Below are 18,481 nucleotides of genomic sequence, written 5' to 3' on the forward strand. Positions count from 1 at the left end.
ATAGAACAGGAAAAGAAACGGAACAGAAAAGAAACAGAAGTAACGAAAGTTGCGAATAAAGAGGAATTGGATACTAGGACTGCGGAGTCGGAGAGAAAATGACCGACTCCGGGTGTAACTCTGACTCCTTTACCCCAAAGTCAGTCAGAATCTGACTCCACAACTCCGATTTTGACTTCGTAACCCTGAATTACTTTCGGACATGGTGTGAAAGTGATCAATTCTGATATCAAGTCTTGGAATTTTAATTCCTTCCTATGCTTTTACTCAATATTCGTGTATTCGTTCATATTACTCTGAAGCTTATTTACTTGACAAGTTGGGTTAAAAAAAAAAAGACTGGGTTTATTTGCATGGCCTTGCGTTATCCAAATCCACACTATATGATGGATCAATATCAGTTTTGATATTCTGTTTGATTAACACATTTTACTTTAAGTGTTACTATAAGTGTGTACCAAATATAAACATGAGTTTATATTATAGTTTTCCTGTAAGATGAATATGAACCTAGATAATCAACTCCGTTGTCAATAAGTCGTTGCTTTAACAACTATAATTTTACATTAAGTGTGTACTATGGTGGAACCAGTATGTATTTTTAGCTGCTATAAACATTTAAAATATTTGAATATTTTGCTATTAACATAATTTATTGAATTCTTTCATGTAATACCGTTCAAATTGTAATAGGACAATTCCTTATTATATTTCTTATCCTTTTCTTTATTTTATCCTTCTTTCCTTTATTCTTTTCTTTTCTCTTTCTTTTTGGTGTGTGTGCTTTTTATTTTGAAAATTTCAAATGTCTCTGTTTGACCCACATTAATTATTAAAAAACTTACTCGTAATTTTTATATTATTCATGTAAAAAAAAAAAAAGATGCTACAAAATTATTTCTATTAATTTATATTGATAATTAATTTTTTTTTTTAAATTTTGAATGCACATGTAAGAGTTATTTATTACTCATTTTATTTACTCTATTTATCGTTATTAGTATTAACCTTTCTGTGACAGTCCAAACATTTTAGTTATTAATCAATGAACGCTGTGAACTTAGTTCTAGCATCTAAACAGTTATTAGAATGGGGTTGTTTCCTTCAGTCAAAAGTAGTACTTTTAGTCACTGAAATTGATAGAATAAGCAAAAAAAAATACCATGGACCCAGAAAATTCTTTCATTTTCCCAACATTTAGTTTTTAATTAATTTTTAAAATGTCCGATTTTGCAAACAAAACGTGGTCTTGATGACGTCACAAATGATGCTCTTTGGCGCATTTTGTTCCGCGTTTCCACGTTATGATAACCAAGAAGCGAATTAAAATTGCGCTCTACGCTTGCTATCAACCATATCGTTGCCAATATACGTGAGTAAAGATGCGAATTAAATATTTTGCTCTGTAAATGGCAACACAGAAGGGCATTTCATCATTTGTGATGTCATCGGTAAGAAATGTAAACAATAAAAGTGCACCGATTTAAGAAATTTTTTAAAAATATTAAACTTAAACAAATTATTTAAAAATGGTTAGATCCTATGTTTTTGAGCATGTTCTTTCAGAAAAAAATACTTTTAAAATTTTGGAAACGACCCTATTTGTTATACAGGAATATACATTAAAACATTTGATGTTTCAAAGCATCGATGTTTTTGGGTCAATGTTCCTTGCCGTCGATGTTTTAGTTTTAAACTTTGATTTTTTAGCACTGTCCCGTCACTAAAAATAATGTAATAAATTGCAAACAAATTAACAAGTTTGCAAAGAACTGCAGTATAGTGATATGCTACAATAGCTTTTGGTAACCTAAAAATGTTCAAAGAACGCTATATATATTCGAAAAGTCAAGAATAGCGTTCACATTAAGAACCTATTCAAATTAATGGACTGCTTTCCAAGAGATCAGTTAAACCTTAATGGGGTATTTATTGCAATAAATAAAACCAGACGAAAATAAACATTTCAGATTATAAAAAAAAAAAGAACAGCACTTTCGAAAATGTAAAAAAAGACAGCAAAGAACAAGATTAAAAAGAAGAACGAAAGGAATAAACTCAGATTGACTGAGTTTAAATTCCACGTCATTTCAGCCCGTTTAATACTTTAATGGACTGCTGTTGGCTCGTGGAAATATTACCATTAACGCTAGCCGAATTGTATCTTGATGGTACAGAGCTTTTAAGCAGATGAGAGCTTCTGTGGAAAGATGACAAAGAAGCGTTGTTGGTTGTAAAATGTTTTCTCTTTCGCAGACAATCTAAGTGATTGTTAGTTTCATTATATTTGCATCATTTCTTTTCTCTGAGGAGAGTGCTGCTTTTTGTCGCGTTTCTCCTTTCTCGCGTATTTTGTCGGAGAGGACACTTGTTTCAATATAATGCATAGAGAATGATCTTTTTATTTAATGGATAAAATGATTTTCAGCAATGTAAAACGCATTGTGGGTGTACGTGGTTGCAAATGCGATGCACCATTTGGAGTAGACTAGGCATAATAGCTTACATGCAAAAACGGAAAAAAAAGGTTTGCCCTTTGCCAATCCATTTGTTCGGGCGGGACGTTTTTACGCAAAAATTTGCAATCTATTCTCGGAATTTTAAACTTTGGGCTTTTAATTGAGATGCATTCGAATATAAGGAATCATTGTGTACCACAATATGAAGTATCAACTTTACAAGAAAAAAAAAAAAGAAAGATGGGATACGGTGATCCGCTTTTCTACTTTTCATTTCTTATCTCATCAAGAAATTGAATGAGCAGTTTAATTTTATACCTTGAAACTCATTAAATATTTCTCATCACCCCAGATTTTTTTTTTTTTTTTTGAAAATGTTCAATTCATTAACTTTCTTTATATTAATTTTTAACAGAACTATGTAAAGCGAACCAACGTGCCCCGTGCGCGAATTACGCTGATCCGCATTACGACGAACAGCACAACAATTTTAGTGATAAATTTTATCCAATATTGTAACTAACTTTTTTTTTTTGTGTGTGTGTTTGTTTAGCACAAAAAAAAAGGAATAAAGATCAATATAACATGCTAAAATATTAAATTTACCCATTTCTACATTTGCGCTATTTATGTCAGAACCATTTCCATTTTCTCGAGTTATGTCTCGTTGTTGTTATTACTAGAATTTTACTTTTCTAATCATTTAAAAAAAAGAAAATTAATGGAATTTTAGGTTTATGCTGTGATTTTTGTTTATCGTCTATATGTTATGTAACTCCCTTTGATGATAAAGTATCAAAGATCTAATAATCTTCAATGGTGAAATAATACATGCATTTACAATATTTCAGGTAAATATCAGTTGACCTAAAATGTCTTTTTTTTTTTTTTTTTGAGTGTTTCTTTTTCAGTTAGTTAGTATTTGTTTAGTTAGTTTAGTAACTTTTAAGTTTAGTTACTAAAAATTTTTTGATGATTTTTCCCATGCAATTTTCACTTCATATACATTTTGCTGACTGCTTTGTTTCTGAATTTTCACAAGTGGATTCGTAAAAGGTGTCTCAAGAAAAATCATTTTTATTTCTGTAAGGAACTGGGCTTATTAGATAAGACTTCACCCGGAAAAGGACGTTACTTGATTATCAAATGACTTTAAAAGCACGTTAGTTATTACAGCTTATAATCATTACTTACTTATAGATAATGAGGAAATATTTTTTTTAATTTAATAAGTAGATAATCGAAGAAAATTTTTGATACCTAAACATTACCCTCTCGTTTAGATTCTACTAGTTTCATAATATCAAACATTAAATTAGATTTACTATTCCATGATTAATGTTCTCACTAATTGTACTCTTGACTGGAATGTAGAGTTTGTAATTTTAACAATCGTAGTGTCTGACCACGAAATATATGGAATTGGCAATAGACCAAGTTAAGACGATTCCATCTGAATAAATTCAGAGAAGAAATGAATGTAGCCGGGGAAAATAGGGATGGGATTTTGATGCCCGCATTTTATAGTGTTTTTAGTACCTTATTAATTTATTGCATTCTCTAAAATAAATTGAGCGGAAACAAAATGAGTTTCCATGAAAACAACAAAAGGAAAATAAAATGTTTTCATTTTTGTAGAAATATAAAAGCAAAATGGTAAGATCAAGATTATGTCTTAAAATTGAAAATCAATTAATATTTGTAGTGAGAAAAAAGATCGAATATAGTTTTGATTTTTAAAAAATATTGCCATGAACAAATTGTCATATTTACAAAACTGCGTCTAAACAATTTAAGAAAGCGAACATCGGTAACAAACAAACTACAACCCCTGAAAAAAAAAAAAAATAGATGCGTTCACTTCCACCTATGAAACGATTGTTTGCCTTTCCATATTACCGGTGGTCATACTGTATGTTGCTCCCTTAATGCAGGTCTATTTTCACCTTTGCCCCACCTCTCCCCAACTATCAAATATTCCATCACCTCTTTGATGCTTGGAAGAAGAAGGTAAATAACACAAAAAAAAAAAAAAAAAAAAATATCCAACGTACCGTGCTGACATTGAACAAGAATTTGTCCTTCATTTGAACTTGCCCTGGACTCGATCTTGCCCAACGGAAAAATATGCAAACACTTATCAAAAAAAGTCTGCTGAATCGGAGTGGGTGTAATCGAATTTCTCCGAAATGCATCAATTTCCAAATTTTTTGAATGCTTGACTTATGCGTATAGCTGAACCTCACCTTGGGAAATAACTTTTTTTTTATAAATTTTCAAAATAACACAGGATGTAAAACTGTAAGGTGTTATTACTAGTGAGACACGCAGATGCCATTTGTTTATTTAAAAACGTTTATTATTTTTTCAATAACATAGAAGAAATACCTCTCATCCCATTGTCTATAATTACCTTAGACCGCTCATTCGTTGAAAAGGATGTTTTAATTTTGTATCCTTTTGTAATGGATTTTGTTGTTGAATCATAGCTGGATCACCATGACGAGAGAGCGCCCCGATCCTCGCGCGCGTTCTTTCATCCTAGCCTAAAATGTCCATCCACCCCCCCTTTCCCCTTTTTTTATTAATTTTACAGAAGAGATTTTTTTTTAAAAAATCACTCTCTGCTCGCTTATGTTTTCCAAAAGATTTTTTTTTATTTTGTTGTGAAAAACATTCGGAACGCGGTTTCATTTTTTATTTTTCATTTTTTAAATTGCAAGTATTGTCTGTTCGTTAACAGATAGAAAATAATATGGATTGAGATTATTTTATGCTCCACAGATAGAAAATAATCAGACACAGATTTACATTTAGAGATAGAAATTGAACAGATAGATTAGATTTACAGAAGAAAATAATCTGCATTGAGATAGTATTTTGCTTTTATTTTTCAGTCTTCCATTCAAATACCGATGTGCAGCCTGTGCGTCTTCGATATTTTGTGCCCTCAAACCTATGTGCCCTCGGTTTTTTTTTTTGTGTATTCGAACCTATGCGCCTTCTATTTTTCTTTTTTGCCCTCGAACGTGTACTCCTTCGGGTTTTTTTCTCTTTTTTGTGCGCCCTTGAACCTGTGCGCCTTTGTTTCTTTTTGCGCCCTCAAATCTGTGCTCCTTCGTTTCTTTCTTTTTTTTTTCACCCTCAAACCTGATCGTCATTGGTTTTTTTTTTCTTTTTATTCCTAAACTTGTGCAACAGTTTTTTTTTTTTTTTTTTTTTAAATCTTCGGGGTTTTTTTGCGCTCGCTCTCGATCGTGTGCGCCTCCGTAGGTTTTTACCGTGGCGATATGGTAAAAGCGTGTGTGAGCTGGTTTTAAAATAAAACGGGCTTTTTGACAGCGAGGTTTTAACCTAATTTAATAAAAAAAAAAAAAAAAAATCAGTTTTTTTTTTGGCTAAAGAAGGCTTCATGTTTCAAGGCGTTGACTAATGCATATATTTTATCTATTTTCAATAGTTATAATATCGTCTAAATTTAGTTTGTTTTTCTACACTTCAACACGTTACCCTATGTCAAGTAATAACTCTGTTTTATTGTATTATTGTAAAGCTTTTATGCATTGTTTTCAACTTTATTACATATATTGATGTTAAATTACTAGAATTTTGTCAAAATTGTAACTGATAATAATGTAATTTTTATATATTCAAATAAAGTTCCTCAGAGACCCACTTGCTCAGATTTATCTGAGCATTCAAAACCGATAAACCGAGCAACTGGTAGGTGCGGATGGTCTCTGAAGGTGTCAAATGTCAAACCTGATTAAAAATAACTTCTTGTCAATAACTGGAGTTTGTATTATGTTTTCTTTCTTCTTATTATGTAAAATACATATGTTATGTATTAATCTACGCAATTTTTTGTACATTACAAAGAAATAATTGTTTGAACATTCAGATATTTTTCTATTTCCGAACCTAATTTTCATATTTACATCTTAGTCTTCAAAACAAAGCTCTCTCCATATTTCTTATTTTTTAACGTGTTTTATTTCGACACAAAAGAGAAATCTTTGTGCTAAAACATTGCTGAAATGGAAATATGCTTGAAAACTGCCAGACGCAACTTTGTGTTGAATTCACAAAAAATTGCTCTTGTAAACCCAAAACTTACATATGAATGAAAAATGCAAACATTTTTCAAAACAGCATTTACTTGGCTTAGCACCGATATGCATGGCGAACAAAAAATAAATAAAAAGAATGGGGAAAAAATGACAAACTGCCTTGGAAAGAAAATGACGCGAAAACTTCGAAGTTTCAATCTTTCTCTGTAACAAAGATGCTAGCCGTCTTATCCAGCATAATTCTTATTACGCTAACCGTAGCGCACCCGTGCTTTACCACCGCTCCTTTACCTTCAAAAAAATCTAAAAGAAATAGTTTTTGTATAAAATATAACGACACAAGAAAGCGTGAGGACTAGCGCAACGGGCGAAAATTAGATAGATATCAATCATTTTTGACAGTTTCCCATTTTTTTGGAACGGTTATATATTTTTCCACCTTGAAACCTACAGCGAAGGTGGAAAAGTTGTATCACCGTTTCTCCCCTCCCGCTATATTTCTCACCCCCTCCCCCTTAGTTTATTAATTTTTCTTTTACTTATTTTTCTGCTCCGGTCGATTTTTCTATCTCATTCTTCCTTTGGAACCGTTATTAATTTTTTCCCCCTATCTTTACAGGTGCAAAAAGACAATCCTGTTTGAAGAACGGCAAAAAAGTGTTTGCCGAAATGCTTATTTTAACTTTTTCACATTTTTGCCATCTTTTTTATTATTATTAATATTATTATCAGTTTCGTCACTGTCATCTGTATAAATTTTCTCTCTCTTTTTTTTTTTTTTTTTTTTTTGCCGTTGAGCTATGAAAAAAATTTATTTTCTTTCTGGATGGCATCTTTCGTGAAAGAGTAAACAAGTGCTTTTTTTCCTCCATATCGTTTGCAGCAGGAAGTGCTAAATATTGATGAATAAAAAAGCTGTTTTAATATCGATCGTTTAGAAGAAATGAGAGAATTCTTTATCAGCGATACAAAGCATTAGCATGCGTCAAGAATATTTCTGAAATGAGTAAATAAAACTGGTTTCGTTCAATTTAGATCTAAAAGCAGGATTATGTCTCTTAAGATAATTGAGAGATGTACTTTTGTTATTAATACAGTGATATATATATATATATATATATATATATATATATATATATATATATATATATATATATATATATATATATATATATATAGAGAAAGGTATTCATTGCGAAAAAAGTAACCAAAATTAAGGAATTAGGACAATTCCGTACTGGAAATATCTCCATAATAAAGATAAAAACTAAAACCTTCGGAAAAAATATTGATGCAAAAAGCACGAACTCTCAAGAAAGAGGAAGAGGTAGGTTTCGACAGTTATTCCTAAAGAGGTTATATGGTGCCCCCCCCCCTCCCCTACTTCACCTTTACGAAGGTCTCGGCATCGAGTCATCTTCAGGGCCATGTCAGCCTAGTAATAAACTAGGGCAACAGAGAACCGGCTCAGAATCGGAGTATAGTATAAATTTTATGGGGGGAGTGGGGCTCGGAGACCAAACTGACTAGGGGGCCGTGGCGCTCTTGAAACCACCTTTGATGTAGAAAAAGAAGTTACCTAGATACCAAGGTGTTTCTCTTACTCGTATCCTGTTTTCTATTTGCCTTCAGCCATTCCTACTGCCCATTATTCATTGCATTTCTTTCCATTCACAAACATTCATTTCACACTCCCTCTCTATAATTAAATTTTTTGTTGTACTGCGTTTAAATGCTCGCCATGTTGACAATTCGGTTAACACGATTTAAACATGGATAAAAATCTCAACACTGCCCAATTATCCATACACATCTATGCAATTTCACTAACACTTTTATTTACTTTTTTGCAGTAAAATACACCTACTTAAACTACATTTATCATACTCATGCGGAATATTATGAAACATTTCATTTAAAATAATTGTACAACAATGACTAAGTGCTAAAGAATAGGATAAAATTTTTGGTGCTTGAACCCTTTGACGCTTGTTCATGCATGAAATCTGATTTTAAAGCTGATGATTCTTTGTGAAGAAAAAAATTTTAATGCACCTTGCCTCAGTGGACAATCTTAGGGGAGGATTGAACAATTAGTCCTCTGGAAGTTCTGGATCATTCATTCGGAAGATATTAATCCTAATGCGGAAATTATGTTCGATTTTGTGAATATGAGGGGTAGACAGAATTAAAATTGTTCCCTAAAATATTTTTCTTTGATCAAATACTGGTGCCACATTAATGGTAATTTTTTTTTTTTTTTTTTTTTTCTCTAACTTCACTACTGACGTTTTGTTATTTTTTCCTCATAACCCTAGCTGCTTTAAATTCCTTTGCCCTCAAATCATCTGAGCGTATTTGATTGGTTCCTCCTTCCCTTTTAAGAGGGAGGGATGTAACTGATTGATTTGCTTTGAAATTCGGTGATTCATCACGGAATGTTGAAAAGTTGATCATTAAATCCATTTGTAATCATTCTCAATATGCGTTACTGAAAGTTGATAGAAGTTTTTTTCTCTCTTCAGTTTTTTAAAGGATTTTATACGGTTTTTTTAATGGATTTTTTGATAATACTTACGAAAACACTGTTGCCTTATCTTCAAAAAAATATTTTTTGGAAGAATTCTGAAATAATGCGTCAGAATTAAGCTTTAGAATAAATATACTTATCACACTGTTTCTTAAGAGAACATCAAAATTTTTACACCTGTGGTCTCCTCCTTTGCCTCTTACTTGTTAGGCAACCAGAGCCAGATTACCGCAAGGGCATGCGGGTCACAGGCCCCTCCTCTTAGATTTCAGGGGGGCACAAAATTCACTTATCATTCTAATTTAAAATAAATAATGATTTTACTCTGAATCTAGAGTACAATAGTATCATTGATATTTTTGCAAATGCCAAGACAAGGAAAAAATCTTTTATTTATTGATAAAAAATCCCTTTAAAAATTTCATCTCTTTGCAAATCTCAAAACCACTCCAAATTTAGTCAGCATTTACCATTAAAAGTTATGTCATAGATAATTTTGATATTTACGGTTTACTGCAACCGGCAAAGTTTAACCACATCTCATTTAATTATCGTATTCTATATCTCTTCTACTTCTTAAATGTATATACTACATTGTGATATGAGGTACTACCAAGTTGAGCATGGTTTTGTTAATACGCAAGTATCGAAATATTTTATAACTTCATTATATTGAAGGAGGGGGTGAGGGTACAGAATGAATTTCATGCCCAGTATCTTCAAAAATTTTTGTCAGGTCCTGGGGGGGGGGGGGGGGGTCCTGAAATAGAAATGTGCCCCATGTCGAATATTAGAATGATCGGACTCTGTAGGCAACAAATGGCAGAACTTATGTAAAAGAAGATATTAACCTATTTCATGAATTTTCATGCCTGATCTATTTCACAGAAAACATTGTTAGTTTTTAAAATAGAAAAAAGCTTTTGAAGCCAATTTTCTTAAGAAGCCGATAAGAACCTGTCTACTCATAGCAAATTTGATTGCCTTTTAGGTAAAGCAAAGAAAAAAAAATTGCTTAAAAGAATTCACTCCGTCTATAACAATGCATTGATTTTCTTCTTCTGCATCAATCAAACGTAGCCAGTAAAAAAAGTGATAAAATTCAGCAGCCGCTCCGTGTTCAACAATAATGAAAAATACCGTCAGCAAGGTTCTGTGGAGGCCTGCCGGGCAAACACTTGTGATTAATAGACTTAATTTATATCAACACAATTCCCACCTCTCTTCATCCACTGCCATCTATATAGATAGATGGCACAAGGGAAAGAGCTAGACAAAAGGGAAATTACTTGCTACATTGAGCAGCATTGGGGCACCTTTGTTATCACGAAGTGATAAATGCCGCTTGTAGTTGTTTTGTTGTTGATTGTGTTTTTAAAAGAACTGGATTTCACATTCTCAGTTAGCGGGCTTCAAATGTTTCCGAAATTACGACGGAATATATTTATTTTAAAACGTTTCAGAATATTTTGAAGTTTTAGGACTTGCCATTGGGTCAAAAATAAGAGTGGGTAGACAACATTAATTTTTGCTCTAAAATATGAGCTGTGCCTTTTTTCAACTTTGTTGCATTTATTTTATTTTTATTTATTTTAATTTTAATTTTTTTTTTTTTTTTTTTGTTATAAAAAACCTTTTTTTTTATCTTATTTATTTTGTACTTCATTTTATATGTTTATTTTTCTATTTATTTATTTTATTTTTTACCCAACTGCGCGTGCGTGACGCAAAGGAGGGTAATGTGTTTATAAGTATATGTATGTATGTTTGTTCCTTTGTGGCGTTGTAGGGGATAAACGACATGGCCAATTTTGGTTTTTACGTCAATCAATTTGTATTAACCTTGGGAGTGTCTCTAAACACATGACAGTAATCAAAACTCATCAGTTCGGGATCGTATCGCATGTAGGTTTCGCTGCCTGAATTTTTTTGTTTACTATAAGTCTACTAATTGAGGCCTCAGTGGCCTAGTGGTCTTAGCAATTTCTTCTCACACTTGGGGCGATAGGTTCGACTCCCACCCTCTCTCCGGATGTACTTTTCCCTCTTTCTGATGTAAATTCTTTCATGTGTTGTTTATATGTATTCTGTAGTGTAATAAAAAAATATATCATGCGTAATGGAGGCAAAACACTCAGATTGTAGTCCTCATCAAACTAAACCCGTGCAATAAGCACCAAAAGTAAGAAAGTCTACTAATTCGATTTTCATCTCTAACATGTTGCATTTGTTTTTGTCATGATTCAGGGAACTGAGTTTCGCAACGTGTACTTTCTTGACGGGCTGTTTTAGTTTTGCGAGAAAGATCTGACTGACGGACGTTTCCTTGCTCGCGTCATACAGGCTGTTTATATAGTGTGCTATGGTAGTTCACGCATTTTTGCTGAAGGTCAAGCACATGTAGCTTTAAGCCGAGTTAGGTCCCAAGAGGGACTAATTATCAGTAGTTTAGACCACCGAAAGTTACTCAATAATCCTCACGATACAAACTCTCTCAATGAAATGACAAGATTGCGAAATGTACCGACTTATAATCACAATAACTAAGTCAATAAAAATTAACTAAAAAGTGTAAAATAAAAAATTATTAAATCAAAACAAAAAACCCGACTGCGTAAAAACTAAAAAAACTAAAAAGAAAAATGTATAAGGCCAGTAGTTTAGAATGTTATTAAGTACTACTGAATAACTGCACTATTGAAATAGTTTTATAATCGTATACACAGATAAGATAAATCATAAATTCAAAAGCAAAGTAGACGCATCAACAGTCGGGACCCATTCAAATTTTACGGGGTTCCTTGATTCAAAAAGGAATGGGCCCGACTGTTGATCCTTCTATTCTGTTTTTGAATTTATGATACGTCTTATCTGTGTACGAATATAAAACTGTTTCAATGGTGCAGTTATTCAGTAGTACTTAATAGCATTCTAAACTACTGGGCTTATACATTTTTTTTTTTTTTTTACGCAATTGGGTTTTTTGTTTTGATTTAATAAATTTTTATTCATTTTATTTTTATTTATTTATTTAATTTGTAACTTATTTATTATTTGTTTGTCTATTTTCTTTACCTTGTGCAACAACTCTTTTCTTTTACAACTCTATATAGCTTTTACGCTTGAATGTATGGAAAATCTAAAGTAAAATTCATTTAATCAAGTGCAAAAACTATCATTATCTGTTGTTACTCTCCAAACCTAAAACTATAAAAATATTACCCGTTTTTTTTTTTCAACGTAATATGTAATCGAGTATCCAAATGCATATAAATTAATTATTTAAATATGATATAAAAAGAACGAAATTTTTATTTACCCAGTTTACCTATTGTATAAATAATAGCCAAATACAATCGCATTGGATGCTGTCAGGTTTAATAGAAAGTAAATCATTAAAGAAGTGAAACTTTTTTCCATATTGTCAAAAAAACATTGTATAATTTTAAACCTTAAAACTTTTTTCTTATGTTTCTTGCCAAACTTTCAGCGTAGTATTCAGTAAATTACCGCCCATTAGTCAGGGCTAAAGCAGAAATACATGGAATACACCGCCAGCTCAGTCATTTCCAGCCGAGGACTGCTGGTCTGCTAATCCTGTATTAGCTACCAGTTTGTTTCGCACTCTTGGCTTAAGAGGTTTTCCATCTCCAGTTCAGTCACTTTCCTATGCCGGGCTGATGAGTGCTAATAAGCACGAAACTGCAGTCATCGGCTGGAAATGACTGAGCTGGCGATGCATTCCATGTATTTCAGCGTAGTCTTTTTAAAAAGGAGTTTTTATCCACAAAGCACAGTCAAAAGTTGCGTGAAAACAATTTCGAACAAACCCCCTTCAACTACTATAGTTAAGCAAAGATAAGCTTGTTTCTGTTCATAGACAGATTAGATATAAGAGAAAATTATCCAGCATTTCACTGTCAGAGATTTAAAAAAAAATAGCGTCCAAAAATACAATAATAAGTCTGCCCGTTGTAAAAAAAAACTGATACACCAACTTAAAAAAACTACAAACACATTCAGCTAAGTTGATCTGCTCTCCCCCCCCCCCTCCCCCGTTTTCTGCCTCTCTACGCAGATCCTTTGTTCACTTGAATAGTTTGGAAAAATGATTCAAAAATTTTTAATTTTAGACTTTATCCTAGGCGATTAGTTGAAAATCAGAGTTCATCAAAATTTCTGACAATAGCGTAATTTTTAAAGTAATACTCATAAATAATTTTTAAAAATGGGTCATAATGCCATGCACTAAAATTTACAATATTATTTCTTCACACAACATACGACCTCTCAATTAGATTTTCTCTTCCAATGCGGTTATGGCATGTCTGTTGTTCGTAGTTGTTTTATTAAGCATAAAAACTCCAGCAGCATCGAATATTTCTCCCATATATGATAAACGTACCACTTCTTTTAAAGAAATATATTCATACATTCATATCTGTTCCGAAATTCGTTTGCTATTTGTCTTGATAAAGACACAATCAATAATTTCAGTTTTCTGTTCTTACGGAAAGGGTCCAGCCCTAGAACACCATTCGTCGTATCTTTTTCCCAAAATCTTTTTCACCAGCGATTTTATGGATCGCATAGTTCTAGAAAGTACGGACTTAGAAACCCCCCTTCTTTTTGAGCATAAAATATAGATGACGAAGAATTTTCTTTGCGTTTTTATTCCTCGATGCATGTATATATTTATTTTTATTTTTTTCCATACTGTGCGTTTTGACTTTTTTTTTTTTTTTTTCATATCCTGCATTTTTCAAAGTGGTTGTGGAGAGCAAAATTTATTCCAAAAATGTAAGTTACGTTTTCTTAGAAGTTTATTCTTTCCTCCGTGTTTGAATAACGTTTTTTGTAAACAACCTTCTTCCAGATTACTCTCCTGCCGTAAAGCTGAAGTCAGTTGGGGCCCCGACATGAATAGTGAATTGTTGGTGTGTTGCCACTAGGAGAGGAAAACTTTAATAAAATGCTTTTCCATGAAATCGCGTTTACAAAATGCATTCGATTACAGTTTATTTTAAGTTATATGAAAGGTTACACTCCGTTGGTTCATGCTGGGTAATTTTTCGAGGTTAATTCTGCAAGAAAAAAAGACTTTTCAGTGCGCCTTAAAAAAATTTCCTTTTCCCCTTCCCCCTTACTCCCTCTGATAAATTCGAAATGTCAGGCTTGGGACAAATATAGTATTTTGTTTCCAAAAAAAAACACGCACCCATAGCTTTATGGTGTGACATTAGTTTCTATTCTAATTCTTTGGTTTGGAAAATGAGACCAGTAGAGAAAAGTATCCATTCAATACAAGCTTTATTACAGCGAAAATTTGGCTTACATGGCCAAAGTAGAATTCATTTGTTAGCCTAAAAGATGAAACCATCAGTCACGTATAGAAAGGTCATGCCAGTTAAAGAAAATGTATGATGTTTATCTGATTTTAACTACTGCTAATATTTCAACATAGAAATTTCTTAAATGTTAAATACCCGGCAACTTTATATATATATATATATATATATATATATATATATATATATATATATATATATATATATATATATATATATATATATATATATATATATATATATATTTCAAAAATTGAATAAATTTTTGGTTGAAGTGAACAGAGCACTTGCACTGATAAAGAACATTTATTTAACACAAACTATTTAAAAAAATTATTTATAACTCCTTTTTTTACTTTAAACCTTTATCTCATCAAGGTTTCTCCCCTCTGGTCCAATATTAAAATGTAGGTTGCGCTGACGTCAAAATCTGAAGTATTTTTTTTTAAACATATTTTCTTTATCAATGCAAGATCCTGTGTTTTAACTTTAACAACTGAAGTATAACAAGCAAAATCCTTCTGTTTTTATTCGCATTGCAAGAGTATTGTCAACTGCATTGCTAGCGGCCTCTAAGTTCGAACTGATTTTTCGAATTTTTGGGTCTGAAGCACTTAGCTTGTCATAGATCTTCGGTGATTCTTTTTTTATGCTGCGTTTAGTAAATCTTGCGTTTAGTTTAATAACTGACCATTTATACGTATGGGCTGAAAAAAAAAAGGTTGTGCATGATGATCTCTTAATCCATTATGGTAGCAGAATGTAAAATGCGCCATTACAGGATACAAATACCATTCTTTCAACCCTTGAAAGTCAGCTAACCTCATCAACGTTGCATTTCTCTTCACGGTATCGCCTAATTGGTCGCCAAATTACAAACCATGAGCCATTCCAAATTACTTTGCCATTGAATAAAAAAAGGAGCCAAACAGATTGCTCTGAAATCTCATCTTCTACTATAGGGTTTAAAAAATGGCAAAAAAAAAAAAAAAAAAAAGAATCTTTGGAGAGATAAGACGAAACAATTCCCTTCCCAAGTCCCCGACGGGCAACTTAATTCAAAAGGATTTTTACTACACAGCTTTGGAAAATAAGCAAACAAATGAAATTGATGAAGGAAAAAAAACGATTCACCGTACATCGATTTTTTTTTCTAATTTTTTTGGGGTTAGTTTTTGTTCTTTGAGTTGGTGCTTATTTATACGACTTGACATTTATAAGGAAGATGAAGCCGTGGGCCTCTCTTAGCCTTTGCTTAATGTTGCTTGTAATTTGGCCTTTGTCTTGTCTTCTTTTTCTCGTCCAGTCTGTGTTCCGTTCCATTATAGGTACGAAAGGTGTACAGTTGGATCGTAAATAAAGAGGGAAGTTTTTGACGTCAGCGGGAGGAGAGGTTTGATATAAATTAGAGCCATTAATCACGTGCTTTTTGTCTGCACGTGCTACCTCCACGGATGAATTCGAATGGAGTGGTTGCATTTCCATGGATTCGCCGCTGGAAGAAAATATAATGGGATCTTGTCAGGAATCTAATTAGGATTCTCGTTGCCTGGTGAAAGTGAGAGTCATGGGGAAAGAATAGTTTCATTGTTGTGACGAGTGAGCTTTTTTTCCCCTGTCCTGATGATCTCTACGTGCAATATTACTCAATATCTGCGTAACATTGAAAGGTATGAAACGAAAGGAATAAGTACCTGTCACACGGTGACGGACTCCATGAAAATAAAAATACCCCTTTTTAAGGACACTTTACATTAAAGGTTCTATAGCCCCCCCCCCCTTTTTTTTTTCTTTGGCATCATGAGTGTTGGATAGCGAGAAGATTCGTGTAAATGAACTATTCTGACTAAGATGATGCTACGTTAGTGGTGAAACAGTTCTTAGAGAAAGTTGATCTTTTCTTATTTTCTAAAACGAAGACTCATTAATCAACAGGTGTAAGAACAAGAATGTCAAAATAGGATGCTACGACACAAACTTTGAGAGTTGTAGCACTTTAATCTTCAGAGAAAATTTCCATTTTATGAACATTACGACATTGCGAGAGATTTTCTTGTCTGTTTGTCTAAGGGAGGGTTGTTTATAAATTCAAGGAAAGGGAGAAGGTGTTTTTCATTTAGATTTAAAAAAAAACTATTTCGTTGCATTAAAAACTGTTTCCCGAGAGAAAAAAAATACTTGTATGTGATGTTTCTCTGTTAATATTAATCTAAGGTAAAATAGTTCTATATTTCAAATTAATTGAGAGACACACATTACTGCAATAGTTGTTTAAGATGCTCGTATACGTTCTTTCTAGAATCTAAGAGTTTGTTTTTAGATGGCCATTTAAATTTCAACCAGTTCATTTTCAACTATATCAGAGCACGCAACATTTCCGGCGCAAGATTATTAAAATTTCTCTGTTTTATTATTATTCCTGGTTTTTTTTTTTTTTAATAATGATGTCAATTTATCAAATGCATGCTAAAATATATTAACTTTTAAGTATTGTATAGGAAAATTATATAAAATATAATATCGGTATGCTTTATTTTTAAGCACTGTCGCTACCGTGTCTCATTCAGTAAGAATTCCAGGGCTACAAGCATCCTTTTAAACATTATCCTTTCAGGGGGAAAAAATACCCGTTAATTTAAAAAGTGATAAAAACTTGTAATGTTATAAAAGCGCCCAAACTGTTTACTTGCTTCATTTATGTCGTTTAACTGTAACATTAAGACTAATTTTATATATGTAATTATTAAGATTTCATCTGTGTAAACCACATTAAGATTTAATTAGCATTATTGTTACGTAACAAACTTTTAGTTTGCTTTTTTTTTTTTTTTCAGAAGCATGTAGGGTATTAGTGCATCCATTTGAAAAATAAAAATATTTCGCTTTACAACAAATATCACAAAACATTTCTTAATTTTCATACTTAGCCATCTCACTGATCATTGTATACATTTATTCTGTGAATGATCGTTTTCTCTGCACATTGGGGGGGATGGGGGGATAAGCTACACGTGGTTTTATAAAAACTACGCTAATCACTTCCCTATCATTATAATACCACTTAAAAATCGATTTCATCAAAAGGCGTTGAAGGTAATCTGTCAAAAGTAAGAACGTGATAGAGGCCTTTCGGAATCAGAAAAAAAGTTTCAGGGGATCGTTTCGGGTTCCAAAATTACGCGTCCTGCATGATGACTTTGATTTTCCCTTCCAACTTCTCAATTTTAAGGTATTTGACTCTATTTAGTAATTTATTACATTCTCTCGTTGTCGTGAATTTTTAATGGAAGCGGTCAGTGCCGGATCTAGAGGGGAGCAAGTTTTAAAAAAGGGAATTTGTAATTGTTCAAAAATGGTATAAGATTCGCAGTGCGCGTGATTGAGAACGTGCAACCACACACTGTTAAAAATTTCATTGAAAAAACGGTAAAATAACAGTTCATTTTATGGTCGTTTTACCGTATTCAGCCTTTGCAGTCAAAGAACCATTAAAAAGATGGTTTCCAAACCATTCATTGTAAGAAAAATAGTATTTTGACCGTATTTTGGAAAACTGGTTATTTCGCCGTGAAATTCCTCGATTGTACTACGTCATTTCTGACTGACTGCCAATAGGAATTTAGCGCGCTGAACGCCACGGTTTTTTAACCATTCTAGTTGAAAACGGTTTTGAACCCGTAAATGTGAGGTATCAACCCTAACCGTTAACTTTACGGTTAATCAGACGGACGCATTGCTGCCGGTTATTTCACCGTAATTTTACGATGAAATTTCTAACAGTGCATTTACCTCATATGTGGCAGGCAGTGAGAAGCTAAGGAATGTAAGTGAAACTTTTTTAAAGTTTTGAGAAAAACGCATTTAAAGTTCAAATCTTAGGTAGTCTTTCACTGAAGATTTTTTCTTAACTGCTGTATAGCATGTATAGCAGCACTTACTAAGAATATTAGTTATATATCTTACCCCGAAACAGAAGAGAGGCTCTTATACTATGTGTACAGGTTACCACAAAATTTTTAATTTTGGCACTTACATCCCTTTGCTTCTCACTGCCTCATATGAGGCAGTGAGAAG

Source organism: Uloborus diversus, chromosome 4 (assembly GCF_026930045.1).
Source record: "Uloborus diversus isolate 005 chromosome 4, Udiv.v.3.1, whole genome shotgun sequence".
In the NCBI taxonomy this organism is placed as follows: domain Eukaryota; kingdom Metazoa; phylum Arthropoda; class Arachnida; order Araneae; family Uloboridae; genus Uloborus; species Uloborus diversus.